The 21,069-nt window shown below is 35.9% G+C and overlaps 1 protein-coding gene across 4 annotated transcripts in view; it reads right to left on the minus strand.

Moving 5' to 3' along the window:
* LOC113494278 (guanine nucleotide-binding protein G(s) subunit alpha) overlaps positions 1 to 21,069 on the minus strand; it is a 39,918-nt gene that overhangs the window by 13,566 nt on the left and 5,283 nt on the right. The window lies entirely within an intron of this gene.

Consider the following 21,069-nt stretch of genomic DNA (forward strand, 5'->3'; position numbering starts at 1 on the left):
GGAAGTGATAAAGCTGAACTTTGTGGTATTATTTGAGTGAGAAGAGTGTCTAATTCTCCCATTCAACCTTCAACCCATTGGTCACATTCATTGCCGTGTTATACACCCTACACTCCTTAATGTTGTAATACAATTCTCCTATAAAGATATCAAGGAAGAAAAAGCTTAAAATTCAGGACAGGAACCAACAAGTTTCCAAAGCGAACGTTTCCAGTTAAACACTTATACGAACCACAAAAGCTGGCCATTCAAAGTGATTTCGTAACAAAAACGTCACAATTAGGCATGGCACTTGGCAGTTTAAGTCATATGCGAGCCTACATCTAAAAATAACTCATGTATTGCCATGCCAAGGTGACAGGTAAACTATTTCTGGGTTATTCGAGGCTCGGTGCCTGCCATTCTTAGGGTCACGATTGTTATTCGACGGTTAATAATAGTTTTTTTTTTCGGGATCCTCGGATCGTGTGGTTATATTTGTAAGTCTTGTATATCAGGATCTAAAATGCTCCTGAAATATTTTAATTTGGGTTGTTCTTGAAAATATGCTGACGTCATATTTAGTCGATGGGATGGGTATAGCCTTAATAAGGATGATGTTAACAGGACGATTCTACCGCAATGAGAAAGCCTCTTGATCATTGCTCAAACTCTTTTAGATACGAAAGACCGCACTTTGCAGCAGTTGTGTAGTGACAAGCTTACTTCATTATCAAACAACTGAAACCCTAAGAAAGACGTTCACTTTGATTTTCTAAATCGAATTCCTGTATTCATCACAGAACAACAGATCTAATATACTTCGCATGTAATAGTTATACCAAACTCACATTTGCAAGTGGGGAATACCCCGGATGGGTAACTTATTAATTTAAGCCGGTAAGTCTCAAAAATATCGCGACATCGGACTTTCCAGTCTTTGAATAAAGATGCGACGATGCGTCGCCATATTTGGGAAGTGGTATTTGGGTGTCGCTTGTTTAAAGGCATCGAGATGCAGTAACTTAGTCATCGTACAAGATTTTTGTTGTGAGAGTTTTGTGTTTACTTGGTCCGATGTTCTACCACATCGTCTTTAAGTAAGATTTTTTTTGTAACTGTATGAGTGTGACAGGGTGCTTCATTGCGTGGAGCAGTATCTCTTTTCCTGCAATTATATTACTAAAAGAGGTGATGATAGGTTCGCAAGTCATTAACTATTAGCTCTTGAAGGGTTTACTTTGAAAATCGAGTTCATAAGCACTAAACATATGGATGCATCATCGGTTAGTACTAAAAGAAATAATACTTTATCTATCAGGTAATAAATAAAGTTAATGTTTTCTAAATTACAGTACCGAAATATACCTGACCGACGAAATTATGTTTAGTCAAATAATTTAACTATAAGCACGTGGTAGCCGACTTCATTCATACAACAACAAAATACACAAAAATGTCAGGATCAGTCAGTCACAGAAGTAAAAAACTCATATAAACAGTCGTGGTCAAAAATCCGTTCGCATAACGCCTACAGCGTATTTGCGGCCTCCGTTGTCCGACTATCATGGGTCATTTATCCGTCCAATTGTTCCCCAATAATGCAGTAAATATGCTAATGTTCTCATTATGTTCGGACGCCTTTGTCGAAGCAACGGCCGCTACGCTGAGCGATTTCGGTAACCGATTTGATCTCTTATTGTATGAGAGGTATGCTTGAGTGGTTTATTAGCTGGAGATGTTATGTCTTATGGTTGGGATTAACGTTCCTTGTTGCGAAGCTACAGTTTGTTGTTTTGCAGTGGTCAAGGGCAGATTATGGGAACAATACCTTAATGTATTGAGTAGATTGCTAATTGAAAGGGAAAGCATAGGAAAAATATGGCAAAAAGTAAAATTTCATATCATATCTGAAATTTTCTTTAATTTGAGCCGTAAATTGTTATTTTTTTCAAGAATCAGGTCACGTGACTTCTTCCGATGGTAATGTCTTTTCTTTAAATTTAAGTAATCAGCTGTGTGGAACGAATTACACTTTTAGGGACTTGATCATAAAATTATCCAACTCTTATACATACAAGTGCAATTAAAAGCAACATGTAAATTGTCCAGCGACTAATTAAGTGTCGAATCCTATCGCAAACTAATTGGTTCACGAGCGTTTACAAATTTGGTAGCATTTGCAAACCAAATGCAAGGTGAGGGCGATCGTTTATCGTAGGACATGCCATTATGCTCTTTATATGGACATCCTGTGATGATAAAAAAGATTGCAATTATATGACTTGCAATCATGAGTGATTGGTGCATTGAATTGAGTTGTTTTTAGGATACCGTACTCAAAGGCTACACGCTGTCCGCCTATCTATGCGGTAGCTGTATGTCAGATACCATCACAGTTGGACAGTTCAAATTTTGAAGCCAAGTTACTAAAACTAATAAAAAATAGTTTCAGCAACTTGTGGCTCGGCAATTTTTTGCTGATTTATTCGTCTTTGATTTATTTTGTACAGATCCCTCCATACGGCGAGTCCTACTCGCACTAGCCGTTTTTTTTTTGTTTAAATTTTATATGACTTCTCAATTAAACCGGCTGTTTATGTATTTGGGGGTGGGGCGTGGGCAGGATAAAAAATAAGGTACCTTGTTTGGTTTTCCACTTTATACGACAAAAAATTACTTCTGTATCTGTACTATGAACTATTAAGCAATTTTTCAACCTGTTGTCGAAGTTAGTACTGAACGAAGCTGTATCTTATTTAGAAGTCCCAAAAAACTTGCTTAAAGAGGTCGAAGTAAGTGCACCAGATAAATGGAGAGTATTCCTTAGAAAAATAAGATTTATTTCGCTATTTGCAGTAAAGAAAATGGAAAAGCGTTACAATTATGACATACCACGTATTCTGGTAATGCACAGATTGACCGATGACGGAAATTCACTTTGGCATTTTTATTTCTATTTTGGGCTCCTCTTCTAGTGTAACCGGATGCACTGAACAGTATTTTTAAGGAGCGAATGTCTTAAAAAGTAAAGAAGAATGTAACGCTACAATACATTCATACATCGATAGTTACCGAAGAAAAAAAAACAAAACAAAATCTACGTTTAACGCCCACATAAGCAGTTGTACACAATACTTCTATTTTCGGAGAGGATAATAATATAATAAGCCAAGTTCAAATGACAAAGGACTTTTTGAGATGAACGATTACCTTGAAATCTTTTCTTCTTGTGATATATCGTTGTTCTTAGTCCAGACGAATTTCCGGAGTCCCGTGCTTAGTGTAAACTCAAGTTGTGTTGCATGAGATGTGTTTAGATAATTTTGTGCGAGTCCAATTTGAGGTATTACATGTTTTTTTTTATTTTGGAATTACAAAATTGGCATATAACCGCACCCTATCCCTCATAAGAAACATATTGTTAAACATTTTATATTTTTTGAATGTATGGTATGAAGTTGATGAAAAATTATTTCGTGTTTTGTAGTAGCTGTTTAGCATGTTAATTGCGGGTTAGAGTATATTTTTGCTTGATTGAAATTGATCGTATTTATGAGGATAGGTATAATAAATTAGGGTGACATGGTCGTAAAGTATCTGGTCCTTTTTTTCCAGACACGTTGGTAACTTTAAGCATATTATAATTTTTTCCTATCCATATTCCTATATGTGAATATTTGTCAAGGATGACTCTTACAGAGCTCATCTCGCCATCACAGTTGCATTTCCTACGATACCTATAGATTGATTTAAATGGCTAACATTTTCAGACATGACCTACATCAAAACAACGAAAGACAGTAAATTAAATTCATAATAACTAAGTTACCTTGATGCATAAGAGATGGTATGTAATTTTTAGTATAATTTTCTGTTGTTGCTGCTTACGAAATATAATTTGCAATTCTTCTTAGCCCTAGATACAGATAGTTTAACTCATCTTTGCGCGCGGCGCTATGTGGGCGTGCGATCGACAGCGAATGTTTATTATTGAAGATTCAATTTGTGTGACAGTGACACACAAACGTAACCTGTATTAGTACACAATGTCACTGTATGTTTACAACGGTTACCCACACATATCGCCGCGCGCAAATATGAGTTGAATTGAGTATAGCATGATTAACTGTTACCTTAGATTTGCTAAAAGGACGCGTGACAAAAAGTTGTTCGAGTTACATCCTCGAAACCCAGCGAAATGGTTAACACCTTCATTATGGTAACCACGTGAAGGGGTTAACCCCTTCAATAACTTAACCCTTTGAAGTGGTTACCTTCACGAAAGGCTTTTATTCGTGTTACCCTGAATTACCCACTAAACTTGAGCTGCATACTTGCACCCTAGCGGCCCCTCATTGCTTTACTAAGACTACAGCTGATTTTCTTCTATCGCCGACGCGTCGCGCCGCGACTCGCGCCTCTCAGACAAACTACCTACGCGCGAAACGTCATATAGGTAACTAGCTGTTGCCCGCGACTTCGTCCGCGTGGTTAGAAGATATAAGTTAGGAATTTTTGAACGAAAGCCCTCGAAGATTAATATTTTTCCCCGTATTTGCCACATTTTCCATTAAATCTTCGCTCCTATTAGTTGCAGCGTAATTTTATATACCTAGCCTAAAACCTTCCTCGATTATTGGTCTATTGAACACAAAATGAGATCAAATTTTTTAGATGAAATTATTTATAATAATTTAAAAAAAAATCGAATACAAGTTTTTTTTCATTTTTTGCATTTTCTGAGAAGATTTGACGGGTGAATTTTCGATTGAAAATTAGTGTTTTTTTATATTAATTCAAAATAAGGTGAAAAAATAAATATTTTTAATCAAATAAATTACAGCGTATTTGGGACACAAAAAAAGTAAGTTTTCACCAAATTTCGTTACAAAAATATTTTTTTGTAAAAGATAAAAATAAAAAACCACAATCTTGGTTTTTTAGATTTTTCACATAAATTTTGAGGTTATGTGAAAAAAATGTAAACACAAAAGTTTTAGATCTTTTTATTACCTACAACTTTGCCATTTGACTTTTTTCGATACGAATTTTAGTTTTGCCGGAAATCGGTAAAAACCGTTTTTTACTCTTCAAACGTCACTCCCACCCCCTTCCCGACCTCAGATCGCCCGTAAATTATTTTTCCTTTCATTTTTATAATATTCCCCTCCTTTTCTAATGGGTTTCATCCAACTATTATTTTTTTTGGTTTTAAAAATTATCGACCCTGGTCTACAAGTATAGACACGAAAAATATATATCACAACGTTTGAAAAGTGCGACAAGCAAAATTAAACTGTAAGATCATATCCACAATGATTTTTATTCCATGTTTACAAGTCGCTCGGTAAATGCAACAATGGCGCCGCTGGGCGGTAAGATGTCACGAGCGCTCGTGGTTATACTATTTTCAAACTAATGTCTATGATAAAGAGTGCATATTGCATTGTCTTAGGTTGGAGTGGGTTACCCTGTTACAGTGTTACAGGGTAGTAAAGGGTAACCTGTTCGGAACAGGGTTACAGTAATCCGTTCGAAGGTGTAACATATGTCATAGGGTTTTTTCTTGAAGCGCTTAAAAAAACCCCTTCAAAAACCCTTTCAATGAGTATCCGGCCGGTCCCTGTTAAAATCAACCCGAAAGTTCTTTAATAATAGAAATATGTATAGAATGTATAAATAATAAATTACGATCATAGTAATTGTATAACGAATTATAGGAGTCTTCGAGATTGTTTTATGGAAGAAAATACTGTTGCCTAATTTTGGATAGAGTGTGGCTGGATATTTAATCTACGTAATTTTAAGATCATGATGTTGGCGATCTTTGGTAGAGGTTTAAAATGAGCTGTGGACGGTAATGTCAACTGTAGGATCTTAAGTTTGAGTAAAGTTAATTTTAAGATTACACGAAATAATAACTATAATTACTTAAAGCAATAAAACGCAATGCATGTAATGGTTGAATGTTTGTTGACTCTTTATTACATTAATATCTATACAATAAATCTAACTATACACTCAAAGGATGTTTTCAAAGTGTACTTCAGAATGTATTACAATACCAAAGCAGTAAAAAACTCCAAAATAAACACAATAAGACATCATCTGAACAGAACACAACGCCATCGGATCCAACAGGATTCTCTCGTCTTTAAAAGGTCTATAATTATAACAAGACCAATTATGTATTCCGTTGTTCAACAAACAAAAAACATTGTGCTTAACTTTCGTAATCACTGTAATAATAAACTAGGGAGAAACTTCGCAGCGACATCAAACGAAGCCGTACCTTTTGGAAAATGTTTAACCGGACGAATAAAACCTTTATGGATGTAAACCCTTCATAGTCGGTGGAGAGAATTACGCGTCTTTATTTTGATTTTCGAGCTTTAATTAAAAAAAAAACTTAGCTTTCTTAGAAAATTTTGCTAAGGTTTTTATATTTGTTTCCTTCCAAATCAATCCTTTCAAGTCTCACTTGTATTCGCATTTCTATTTGGATAAATAAATAAATCAGCTGTATACTCGAGTATATTCTTAAACAGTAGCTGTGGCTGGGACACGTTCAGCTGTGGTCAATTTAAAACGGTATCGCACTATTATTCGGTGAAATATGGAACTAGATATAAAGCTATAACTTTTATAACCATCGTGGACACAAATGGTTGTGCATAGTTCATTTTAAGATTTTTATAAATATTATCGCCTAAAAAAGTCAGAAAAGGTTATAATAATAGGAATCGGGCAGATTCTCAATACTTAGGTTCAGTAGCCTATTTGCCTAGAAATTTGTTCCTCTACCTCAAATTTTTGTTTTATAATGCCATTAAAAATACACCATCTATTAATAATTATTGTAAAATTTCAACTTTGTTTCTATCTATCAAGGTTCATACGATACAGCCTGGTGACAAACGCACATCTGTCACCTTTTTACAATAGGGTACCATAACAACTGTTTAGGTGCGGATCTCAAACAGAAATCCATTTTTACAACTATAAATGCTAAACATTAAACTAAGTACCTACAAAATCAAAAACAAACTACCAAGTAATGACGAACCTTTACAAAATCAGTACACAAGTCGTTACCAGCCAACGTAATTACATAAGAACATTTTGAACATAACAACGTACGGTAAGCGATTCGAATTCCTCGGCTGTACGGCGATGGACAATGGCGTCTGTGACGAAACTACACTGTGTGATATGGACGGCATTCTTTATACGGGAAAGTCGTTTAACGTTTTTAAATGTTCGTATCATAAGTTTAAGTTTTAAGAAGTCCTAGTGGGTAAGTTGTTTTATTATTGGTTAAATTACTCGTGATTCGGTTGGTCTGTGGATGGGTGATAGTATAATATATGTCATAACAAGTATCTCTGTGTTTCTGCAGGCACAATAAACTACGGATCTTTAACAGTTACGGGTAGCCAGCAGAAGTTAGAAAGTCTGACAGTCCAAGGGGTATCGTGTTGCCCAGGTAACTGGGTTGAGCAAATCAGATAGGTAGTCGCTCCTTGTTAAATACTGGAAGTCGACCTCAACATAGTCGAGAAAAGGCTTGGATGATGATATATTATAATTTTAAGCTAATTTCCTTTTCGAGTAAACTTTCACATCAATATGTACTTTCTGTCGGTCTCTAATCAAATCTTGCAAGTTGAATTTGATCCATTTCCCGGTTTCCGATTGAGCTGAAGTTTTGTCAGAACATGTATATTGCCTGACTATGCAATATTATGACATGACGTAGATGATCTGATGCTGGAGCTGAAAGGTGGCCATAGGAGCTCCGATAAAAACACCATTGAATTCGAAGATTCGTTAGAAATTTCTTTTTGGTTCTTTTAAGTACCAAAAAAATAAGTATGAAGCTAGGTAGAACATTAATTTCATACTAGCGACTTTTTTCATTATTTTCGGTAATTGGTTACATAATGAACATCTGACCATTACTGTAGCGGTCGTTGAATTATTCTAACACCCACGCACAAAATTAGAATATACAAAAATAACTTTGTATTTATTTTTAACTTTGACATTTATTACAAGTCTTACGCAGTTATATTTAAAAATAGTAATAATAAATACAAAAAGTAATTCACGTTTGTAGAAAAAGGAAAAACATCTTTATTGCCACCCTGTTGGACGCGGACATCTCTTCCCACGTGCTATAGTTTCCAGTCCTATTATAATATTAAAAAGCTAGTCACCCGTGGATCAAGTATGGATGACTATCTTTTTTTTTGGATGAACTCTCTCACTGTAAAAGACGATATGACTGCAAAGAGTGTTTCTTGAGAGATGACGTCAGATAGAAAGGTCTGGAAGAAGAAGACATGTTGCTCCGACTCCAAATAAAATAATTGGGATAAGAACAGGGGAATGTTGATGCTTCACTGAAGGTTGAAGGCACTCCCCAATGCCCCTCGACTTTTCAGTCGACTGCTATTAGTTACCCGAAGAAATTTATACCGTGATCAGAGGGTCTAACAGTACCTAACTAATATTACTATGGGATATTTACAGAGTGGTATTGTTATTCATTTAGCGACGGCGGCGGCGGGGTCGCGAGACGATACGGTTTCGAATCGCGACCCAGCTGTCGCGCCAGCTTAAGATAAGGACTCATTTGGGTTATGGTAAACTAGTCGGGCGATCCCGGTATATACATGTGAGTAAACTGATATTTAACAAGTAAGTATGCATCCGCCTTACTTAAGTTATAATAATGGTATGACGCTGAAACAGCTTGACCGATTTCGATCAAAATTGATTTAGAGCCCGTTGACACAGTGAATCGACACATAGGCTACTTCAGTCCACAAGTAACACCATGGGGCGAATCCAGTTATTATAACCGGATAAATACCATATTTATATTTACTATACATATAAACACAAGTATCATAAGCATAGGATATAAACGAGGTGGTCTGTACCAGAATCCATCCACAATATCTCATTAGCATTCAATTTCAGTTCGGCACTATGACGTCAGGCAGGGCAAACAATTCAGATGACTGTTGTATTTAGGCTCGCTTATTGTCGCACGATTATTATAATCCTATTGCATTGCATTAAAAAGGAGTGGTATTATGGTTGGTTAGCATCTTAAAGTCATCTTGGTGGGGATAGTGAAGTATGATACAGATCTATTTAGAATTGTTTAAATATTTTTATCCATATGCTAATTTAAAGTTGCAGAAACTAAGGTTTTTCTGGCAATCCAATAAAGCCTTCAAAGATTTCTGTCCATCCTAGAGGAAACCCCGCCGGATGCACAGATTTAAATTGGAATTAAGGCAACATTTTTCTATAAAGCCTTAGAAAGTATAAGAAAGAACGGCAGAATTTAGAAGAAATACTATCTACGGAAATCTAATTAATAAATATTGTAGCAACAACAACAACTGTTTATTTTTTATAGTTATTTACAGAAGACGTAAACCGGTTGAAACCAATGAATCAGGTAGTCCCAGAAAACAAGGAAATCGATTTTCTAATCAATTAGATTATACTGGCATTGCATGGTCATGATACTAAGAAGAGCAAATACCATGTCAAATGTCTAATTGATCCCAAAAAACGTGACGTTTTTGCTCCAGAAGCCAATACTTACCCGGTGGACCGAAGACAAGGAAAAAATACGAACTATTTTTAGATTGTACAGTCAGATGCAAAATTATGCAAACACGAAGAAATTCAAAAGTGAATAATGGAGAGAGGACTACGATTGTTAATTGATTAGGTAGAAAGGATGGAATGGCAACTATACCGAAGAAAAAAAAACTTTAAAGCTTTAAAGACTCTGACTGTAGTTTGATCTGGTTTTATGGAGGAAAACCCATATATAGATGGTCATACGGTGTATCGAAACAAATGAATGAATTTGATAAAGGACTACGATTATACGATAACTGTTGATAAGGTGATAAGAGAAATCTGAAGTACAAAGTTCAGAATCCTGCGAAATGTTGTGGATTTTTGGAAGATGGCTCTAAAATTTTAAATGACGATAGAAGAATACTTTGGCATTTAGTACACATAAACGATTAGCGCTCTTTTTACCAGCTCCGTGACAAATATTGGAAATCATAATTATCCATTACAGTTTAAGAAAAGTACTCGAAGACTATTTCAATTGACATGATAAATCAAAGTGTACCCGATGTCTTTAGCTAATCATTACCGAGTTGCATTTCTTTCGAGAAATGCAACTTTAAAACGATTAGCAAAATACAGTAAATGACTTAAAAACAATCCTTGACTGCAAAACAGTTTCGGGTTTTCCTGTTACACAAATCTACCAGCTTAGTTTATGAATGAATACGATGGTAATACAAACATTTGAACATCGAGAATAACAAACAAGTGAGTCATGAGGATACCTAATAAAAGCAGAGTGTTGATCAGTTGCAATACATGTTGGTAGAAGACTAGTCAGGAAGATCCGCCCGCATGGACGTCCGTTATAATGGCAGTCTTTTGATAGCCTTTCTTGGAGTCTAAGGTATTCTGTACTTCTTAGCGACATCAGTATAAAGATTCATGCTGCGATTCTACTACGGATACATATCGCTTTATTAATGGTAGTTTTTACTGATTCCTAGATATTTCCGTGTCAATAAGTTACATAATACGACATTACTGTTGTTTCAATATTGTGTCTATAGGTGGATTAGTGAAGGTTTTAAATCACTTTTTGACTCTCAGATGGATAAGCAGCGTCAGAAAACCGTTACAGAATGAACAGATTTACTTTGGCATAAAATTTAATATAGTAGTGATAGGCATTTTATTAGTAAAATGGTAGACGAGAAGTTTTACAGCTAACGGTCTGCGTTCACAAACACACAATAGCGGTTATGAGAAAACAAATCGTACACGTAGTGTAGAACACCCACAGAACGATGAACTGAAGTTATAAGGAGTAGATAAGCACGGCTACATACAGGGCTCGCTTTGTGACGAAATGTAGGAGGGTTATATGTCCAGCCGTGGAACGAAAAAGGCTAACTTGATTAAGTAGTAATGAGAATTCCATTGGTATTGTCCAAAGCGCTCATTACACCGCATTTTTTTATCTTTTGTATGAGCTACGGGACTGCAAAAGAGCCGACGGATTGTCCGATGTTAATTGATTACCGCGCCTAAAGACACTCGCTACAAGAGAGGAGTTATAAATGCGTTGCATCGCTTAAATTATTTAAATAATAAAAATGTAAGCGATGTTCTACAAGTAAAGTTTTTTTTATTAAAATCTTTGTAACTCCCGCGATATCTTAGTTCAAAATCTTCATAACACAGCCTCGATGACTCAAAACAAACATAGTTGAGCATCGCAACAATTACCGATGAAATTAAATCGTCTATTAAATATATAGCATTGTTGGACACGTCCCACGGTGGCCATTGTAGTGTTTTTGTAATGTAATCGGTTTAAGGATAATAGCACTGATTAACTCGATGCGGACGCGTTTCCATTAGATTATAGAGATCTTACAAGTCCCATGGCAGGGGTATTTGTGTCAATGGTACTATGATTACAGGGTGCCGGTGCCTTGTGAAAGTTCAACTGCTTGAAAAGAAATGGGTGCGTTGTGATAACAAGAAATGCAAGATTTCGACATTGATATAAAAACATCAGCCTCTAGTTATAAAGCTGCATTGCAAATTTCACATCATAAGAAGATCGTGGTGAATGAAAAGGTATAAGCAATATAATCTAGTTACGTACATAACATTAAAAATCGCACACGACAGGCATTAGAATTAAATAAATAGAAATAGAAAAAATAAAATCCAGGTACTTTCTATAATCGATAATCATTAGTCAAACAATCGGTCACATGGCTAACTGCGAACTCAGCCCCTCGGTGCAATTTCAACCCCCACATGAACCTATTTATAGGTGAATGCAATAAAAATACCCGTTCCACCACGTGACAGGGAAAAACCCTGTGAGTGACCGTGTCGTATACACGTAGGTTCTACATACAGGTGGATTTACACTGGTGCATTTTCTTGATCATGCAATATAAAGTTTATACTATGAGTGCTAGTCAATTGATAAACATACTTATATACTTCTAAATACATACTACACATACATATTAGATGATTTACTATTATTAGGATGTTAAGCTCTGTTAGACGAAATGTCTCAGCAACGTACGTTCACTTATTCTTGAAATTCTTAGACTTAAAGATTTACCTCTTTCACGGCTATACTTTTTTCAGTTCGACTCGCGACCCCCTGCAACGTCAGCTCATGATTAAGGACTCCGGTTGGGTTTCAAACTAGTAGGGCAATCTCGATAAATACGAGTGAGTTGACCAATTATTTGTTTAATCTTTCACGGCATCTTCGTACTACACCAATAAGCTCGTTGAGTTGAAAATTTAGATTGTAAGAAAAATGTAAACGCTTTCGACCTTCGACTGGTGTAAGAGCGATGCACTAGAATATAACCGTAGACCGGGGCGTTGTTCCGTTACAAGTAAATTCTTCAGTATACATTGTACTAGTATCTGCTTCTGATCTGATGTTATCATGTCTATAACATATCTGTCTTAGGTTCGAGATGTGGGATTGTTGATTCATCATCTGTCAAAACATTTTGTGAATCATTCGGAAGGTGTAGACCGGTGACTGTAATCTTCGGACTGTTTGGATTGCTTTCGCTAGCTTCTGTCCAACTTGCGATTCATGTACGTTTGTTTGTGTATGTGCTTGCAAGATAACTTAGGTTCAAGAATTGGTTTAATATTACTTGTGTTAAACATCCCTATTAATAGCATAAATGAGTATGTTAGGTTTTTGTAACGCTTGCATACGAAAACTATTAAAAATATTTAGGATTTTTTTCACCATGAAACCAACTGAACTACTTGACTGATCATGATAAAACTTTGTACAAATACCTTTAAGGGTATAAGAAGTAATTTTGGGTCATATTTTTAATTTGACTTTCATTAATTTGTGTATTTCTTTTACAGCGATTATTTTTCCATCCACGACTTAAGTTTCAAATCAATTCGATGAACTTCATCTTAAATACCAGACTATCTACAGTCTACATGAATCTACAATCGACAACAAAGCATCCTACACAGACTGGCCCTAAAATTCCGTCAGTTCGGAAACAGAGGCCTTTGACGGCAACATTCAGGCGTTAGAAAGGTGACCGTGTAAACAGTGCCCTGGAGAACTTTCACTGCAAGTTTGTGTGACACATTATCGGTAACTAGCTATCGGCGGAGTTATTTAGGCGTTGATAACATTGGCATTTTGTAAAGACTCTGATTTAACAAAAGCAACCTTATAGCTCTATTTTTATGTTGCTTTTAGACTGTGTTGTTCTTTTAAAAAACGACTCCCGCTCTAAGGAATTTAAATCTTATATCGCGGGGGGTTTCACATGCACAAAGACATCCAGACTTAGGTAAAGCATTCGTGAATCACACAAATGCTTGTCCTATGCGGGGATCGAACCTGCGACACGTCGCGCAAAGTGGGTTTGGCGTGGTGACCTCGACCACTCGGCTATTCGTGCAGTCAATATTATGATATAACGATGGTTCCTTCTATAAATTGGGAGAGGTTTTTGCTCAATATTAAGATACATACACGTATTAGGTCTTAGATTAGGATCTTCCTTAGTGGCCACAGCTCTACTTAAGGATCGTAAGAAGAAAGCAGGATGTACAACACTAGCTCCCAAAGACAGACAGTTACAGGTGAGCAAGGGAGATGCAACACAGAATGTAGAGCGTTGTCTCTCTGTCTCAACATTCTTCAAATGATGCCTCTACAACTAGTAACCTCAAATTCTCATGTTATAATCGTTCAGATTATGACAAAAACTGAATTCAGAATATTTTGTTATATTTTTATTTATGTATGTATGTATTTTTTTTTTGTATTTTATACTGAAATTACGCGGAACATAATCTACGGCATGTAACGGTAAATTAATTTTCAGAATCGATCAAGTAGTTTACGAGATTACGAAGGAATTATCAAAACAAAAATACTGTATGTAAATGATGAACGTTGATCAAATAACCCATGAACTTGATAACATTTCAATCGCAGATTCTGTTAAATGTATACCTGAGGATTGTCAGAATTTAATAGGACTTCACGACAATCATCTCCGTATAATTCACATTAATATAAGGAGTCTAAAGAAGAACTTTGACCAATTCGCTGTTATGCTGTCAGTAACAAAAATTGAATTTGACTTCATAGTCCTAACAGAGTGCTGGTTACAGGTAACGGGTAACCTTCCAATTTTGCAGGGTTATACGTCATACTCTACTGCAAACAACTTGAAACAAAATGACGGAGTAGTTATTTATGCCAAACATTCCATAAATTGCCATACCTATGAACCTACGATCCTCGACGCAAATTGTCTGGTAAGTTGTTTCAATAATGTAGCCATAATTGCACTGTATCGTTCCCCTTCCTACCGCGATACAGATAATTTCTACTCTAGTCTAAAACAAATAGTTACCTCTCTTAAATCAAATAACAATATCGTTTTAGTGGGTGATATCAATATTGATATTAAGCCTGGCACTCTTGACCACAATTCGGAAGATTACCTAAATCTAACAGCTTCACTTGATCTTTGTCCTGCCCACACCCTTCCGACTAGGTTAGGAAACTGTTTAGACCATTTTCTTATAAAAACTCAATGTAACGCTAAGGTCATGGTGTTGGATACGCATATCACGGACCATCTACCTATCGTTTTATCCATTAGTCTAAAAAATAAACCAAATACGCCGCTCGTGCCTACAACATCAGTTAAATATGTTTTTGAATCTATTAAAAACGAAATAGACACCACTGATTATAGACCTATATTGGATACATCAGATGCTGACCTCGCTACTGATCTATTAATTAGCAACTTACAATCAGTCATTACCAAACACAGTAAGACTGTACGAACCCCAAACAGGAAAATTGTTATTAAACCTTGGTTAACTGCAGGTTTACTGCGTTGCCTAAGAAATCGTGATAAAATGCACCGTCAAGTTACTAAATCTCCGGATAACCTTATATTAAAAAAAACATATACTCGATACTGAAATTTTTGCAACTCTTTAATAAAAAAATTAAAAAGAGCATACGAAAAAACAGAATTTCTGAAAGCTAAAAACAATCCCAAGGAAACTTGGAAAGTTATCAAGTCCATCACACACAGTAATATTCTCAAACAACCATGTAATAACCTTTTAAAATCATCCAAAGATACTGTAGACTCTCTAAATAACATAAATCACTTTTTTGTCGACGTAGGTAAGAATCTAGCTTCCAAATTTAGTCCCGGCAACAATTCCCCTCCCTCAGTAAATTCCCCAGTTAACTCGCTCAGCATTCCCCCTGTGGAGGAAACAGAAGTATTGAGCATCATACAGAACTTACGCAGTGATTGTGCTATCGGATGGGATAACATACCTGCAAAAATCTTAAAACTTTGTAGCTCCTCGCTAGTACCTATAATTACACACATCTGTAACTGTGCGATAAACTCAGGAACATTCCCTAAAGCCCTGAAGCGAGCAGTAGTTCACCCAATCTATAAGGCTGGTGCTAAAGATGATGTGTCCAACTATCGACCAATCTCTGTCCTCTGCTCATTGTCTAAAATACTGGAACGAATACTTAACTCCAACCTAACTAAATTCTTGGCAAAAAACAATTTGATTGCTAACAACCAATACGGCTTTCGCTCTGGCATTTCGACAGAGGACGCCGTAAATGATTTTACCAACTCCCTGGTTGATAAGTTGGACAATGGCCTCCGATGCTACGGTATTTTTCTCGACTTAACCAAGGCCTTTGATTCCGTGTCCGTCCCCAGACTTGTGGCTAAATTGGAATGCATGGGAGTACGGGGGTTAGCCTTAAACATCTTTAAATCTTACCTGAGTGACCGATGTCAATGTGTCAGAGTAAACGGCCTCAGTAGTAGCGAGAAATTTTTAGACTACGGAATACCACAGGGAAGTATTTTGGGGCCCACTCTATTCCAAATTTATATAAATGAACTTTGCCTGCTATCTCTTAATCATTGTGACATTTTCACCTACGCGGATGATACGGCGCTCCTAATTTATGATAAAGACTGGACCAAAGCTAGGATAAACGCAGAACGCTCACTTCAATGTGTAATGGATTGGTTGGCAATGAATCTCCTCACTTTAAATACCTCCAAGACAAAAGTTCTCCAATTTTTGCCACCTAATGTTCCTAAACCACCGTCGGATTCTAAAACAATTATTGCTCATGTTTGTCAAGGTAACCTTCAATGTGACTGCGTTTCTCTTGCTTTGGTACCTAGTATAAAGTATCTTGGTGTTCACATTGATGACAGATTAGATTGGCGAATACATACCGAGGCTATATGCACTAGACTTCGAAAATTAATGTATTTAATTAAAGAACTTAGACATTCGGCGGATAGGGAAACTTCCTCACTCGTATATCGATCTCTCTGCGAGTCTATAATTAATTACTGTATTCCGATATGGGGAGGTACCTTTAAAACCATAATGCTCAAAGTGGAACGCGCGCAACGAGCAGTTCTAAAAGTAATGCTCTTCCACAAACGTGACTACTCGACGACCAGGTTGTATAAAGAAGCGCAAGTGCTTTCTGTGAGACAGCTGTACATCTTGCGCACAACTTTACGGCGTCATTTGGAGTTGCCATTTGACGCTCAAGTTACCCGCAGGCGCACTGCGTTCCCCGTATGTAAAATTATCCGATGTCGCTCCGCACTTGCTCGCAGACATTTCCTGGCACAAAGTGCACATATTTACAATAAAATAAATAAGAAACTTAAAATATACCCTATGACTTTCTATAAAGTAAAGCAGAGTCTAAAATCATGGTTACAGTCTCTCACTTATGACGAGACGGAACAAATATTAACTCATATATCATAAGTTACTTCCATGGACGCACTGCCCTACAAACATAACTTCAAGTACATATACCCTATCTTTCACCCACACCTCAACACACTCACTCACCCATACACCCCACATCACATGCTCATACACACCACACACCCTCACCTACACTCCACCCATCTTTTGATTTATTTTGTATCCTCCTTTTCTTTTGCATTTAGTTGGTTAGATATTTTGCATGTATCTACTACACATAATAATAGTTTTTTTTTTGATTCCATAAATAATGTTACTAAGTACCATATTACCGGAGAGGGCACTGGCTCATGTAACACAGGTATATCACCTAGCACAAGAGTCAGGGACTCAATTCTATTGTAAACATATTCTTGTGGCAATAAAGGATTATTATTATTATTATTATTATTTATTATTAGTATATATTTCTAATATAGATAAGCTGTGTGCTAATGACAAATAGAATTAATTATCAAATGGAATGATGACTTATTTAATTCTTTAGGGTTCCGTAATCAAAGGTTAAAATCAGTCCACAACAACTCCCGCTGGCTCTCAGTCTTTCTCCAGGCTGTATCTCATGAACTGTATAGCTTAGATAGAGCCACATGGTTGTGGTTTTCACAGATGATTACATAAGTAGTAATTGTTGTTATAGCGGCAGCACAAATAAAGATCGATCTTAATTTTTGTGCTAAAAGAAAAAACTTTTGAAAAAAAAATGGTTAATATAATAGCAGTCGGAGATATTGTTTTACAAAAGGAAATATTGATACCCTGTATCAATATCCGATGAAAGATTGACTTTACAATCTTTCATTTTGGCAAAATTGGTCGCGTTTTCAATATTCTAATTTAATATTTGCATAGAAAAACACTTGCAAATTACTCAAAAACCAGTATCCATAACCAATACCAGTCTAATCACAAAAAAAAACGTACTATAATGACAATCAGCGGCCATATAAACATTACAAGTTTTTTTTAGAACGCACACTAAAAATGTAGACCATAAAACCTTTAGAATAAGTAACTCGTACAAAAAAATACAGTCGCAAATAATCCCCGGACGTTTCCGGATGCCCTATAAAGATTACAGCCTGAGAAAAAGAAAACGAAGAGGCAAAAATGTAATCTCTTCGGAAACCTAGTTAAAATTTGCTTTGCAACTGTAGCCCGTAGTGGGTATAGTAACTTATATCACCAATTTAAATATGATAGCAATTAATTGTTACGTACACTTGATACGGAGTAAATGATTAGGAGTATAGTAGGATATAGTATGTCCTAGGCGGAGGAATGAAATAATTTTAACTTTTAGTATACAGCCTGGATGTCGGATAAAACTGCCATTTCACTGAACGAAACCGATTAAAAGTAACCTATGTGTTAATCCAAGATGTAAGCTACTTCCATACGAAAATTCGTCGTAATCGGTCCAGCCGTTTTGGCGTAAAGGGATAACAAACATATACAAATACATTTTTTCGCAAGATAGAAAAATACAAGTTGAAGGGTAGTAGAGATGAATTCGCAGAGCATAGCCTGTTAGCTGCTTCTAGCTATAAAACTGGTATGCTTGCGAACTGGGTAGAAAAATAACTAAAATTCTATTGGGTACTTTAATGATATTATAGAGCACATTTCTTAGATTTGTTAAGGTAAGAAACTGTGTATGTGTGCTTCATATTTTAAAAAAGATTTTTGACATTTGGCTGGCAAAATTTTGGAGTCCCGGTTTCCATTTCATAAACATACCAAAAAGGAACAACCAAGTGCAAAGAAATACGCTGATACACAGTCACCAACATACGTAAAACAGTTATTTATTACATAAAGATAACTAAATCAATTGGGGATCGTCTCTTATCAATTTAATACGCAATTGTTAAACATAGTACATTCTAATTGTGATGTGTTATTTTTAGAATGATTTTCCCCTTGTATAATGAATGTATTTGTTTGATAACGCATTCGTTACGTCAACAAATTGTGCATGGGCGAATACTGCTTGTGACAAGGCCGTGTGATTTTGTCCTTCTACGGCTTTACAGAAATCAACGTTTCCGTGGAAAAACGAAACAGTGTATTATGAATAACATAGAGGTTTTAATTGTAACATTTAAAAAGGCTCTATTGTTACGCATATTTTACTGCTTTAAATGACCCCCATGGTAACATAAAATCGGGATAAAAACTATCCTATGAGTAAATCCTGGTTATAAACTATCTGTGAACCAAGTTTCGCCTAAATTGTTCGGTAGTCTTTGTGTGAAAGATTAACAAATTGCCGTTTATAATATTCATAGGATTTAAAAAAAAAACAGGAAAAGCGAGCAATGTCTTTGCTGATCAGATGACCAGATATCGAAAAGATTCAAGTACTAAAAATAAGGGTCCAAACATCCCAGATTGCGCAAATAGGAAAACTCTAGATGCATGCGACAATAAAACAAATGTAAACATCAAAATACGTCAGTCTTATTACATTGACGGGCGTAGCATCAAATAAGGCTGAAACATTTCTTACAGACGAGATTGGCATAAATCCACGACGATTAACAGTCGTTACAAACGTGCCGTAGTACTTGACATGTTGCCAACCTATCGCCACGGGTATTAGTACAATAATCACCCTTCTATAGGGAACCCTGGCCAAAGTGTAAGAACGGTATCCTTTTGGATTCGTCTTATCTGGTCCTTGACTATCAGATCCAGAAAATGCATGTACACGCCAAGTAGAAATGTCAAAGTATCTTGCTGTCTCTATCAGTTTGGGGTCTTTTATCTATCCCTTATAAATGGATTTTCAAGAATATTTCAATCAGAAGGAACAGAACAGATAAGTTAGATTTTGGTACGGTATGGCTCTGACAAAAAGAGGGCTAATTTGTGACGTAGTTAGTATGTGACGCATTACATAAATAAGGTTCTAGAAGCCTACTGCTAAGTCTTAAAGAAACATAACCGGCAATGGGACATTTTGGACTCTAAATATACAAGAGAAGTTAGACGAGATATTCAATCACAAACTTTATATTTTGTCACACCCTGTCCCAAATTTCTGGATGTACCCGATGTACCTGACTTAAATAATACAACAGATGACACTGATACTGTATTAATTGGGATTGGTCGACTTATTTCTACCCATGCTTAACCACCATTTGTTATTCAGAAAATCTAGGATGGGTTTAAAACTTTAATATACCCAAGTTACACCGGGAAATATAAACAAATAAAGAAAAGAAGATAATCGAATGGGAATATTTGTCATTCACATAAATAATAAGGAAGTTAAAAATACTTAAGGATAATAATTACATCAAAATATTTTTGTAAATATAATTGAAATATTGAATGAGACATATGAGGAAAAACATAGGTCTATCTATTAATAACTTGTAATTTTATCAAAATGGCTGGCGAAATGACTAATTAGTCTGAATAATGTTTGTGTGTTACCTAAATCTAATATATAAAATTGTCGTGTCGCGGTGTACGAAATTGAACTCCTACGACTCGACCGATTTTCATGAAATTTTGCATCCATATTGGGTAGATCTGAGAATCTATTTTTCATATCCCCGTGTTTTTTTATTCCGATAACCAAAAGTGCGCATTCAACTAAATTAGTATAAAAATATGCAATTAGCCTATTAAATTTAAGAATCTAATTTGGAACTCACTACGATTCCTCAAAATCAGAAAAAATAGTATCTTAATAGGGGGTCTTAAATCTCAAATGTAACACAAAATAAAATTTGAACTAGATATGGACGACTATGATAGGTCGAGTTAATCGATAAATGCAGGTTTGATGTCCGACCTTCACTAGTTTTATTAATAGATAAGAATGGCGTGCAGAAGTATAACAAAGTACAAAGACGATAGACAACGCACGTGGATTCCCGTCACTACTTGAACAGTCAAGCATACAAACATACAACATGACTACCTAAAGCCATACCTAATCTTAACCTCGATTGAGGTCACTTTCCAGTCTCGATCAGGGTGTCTTCCACATCTTTAAAGTAATGTTCTGTTTGTGACAGTGACAGAGCAATACACAGCGGAGAGAGGTTTCTCTTTTCCACTTCTCTCTTTACTTTAAGACGTGATAGT

Source organism: Trichoplusia ni, chromosome 5, assembly GCF_003590095.1.
Source record: "Trichoplusia ni isolate ovarian cell line Hi5 chromosome 5, tn1, whole genome shotgun sequence".
In the NCBI taxonomy this organism is placed as follows: Eukaryota; Metazoa; Arthropoda; class Insecta; order Lepidoptera; family Noctuidae; genus Trichoplusia; species Trichoplusia ni.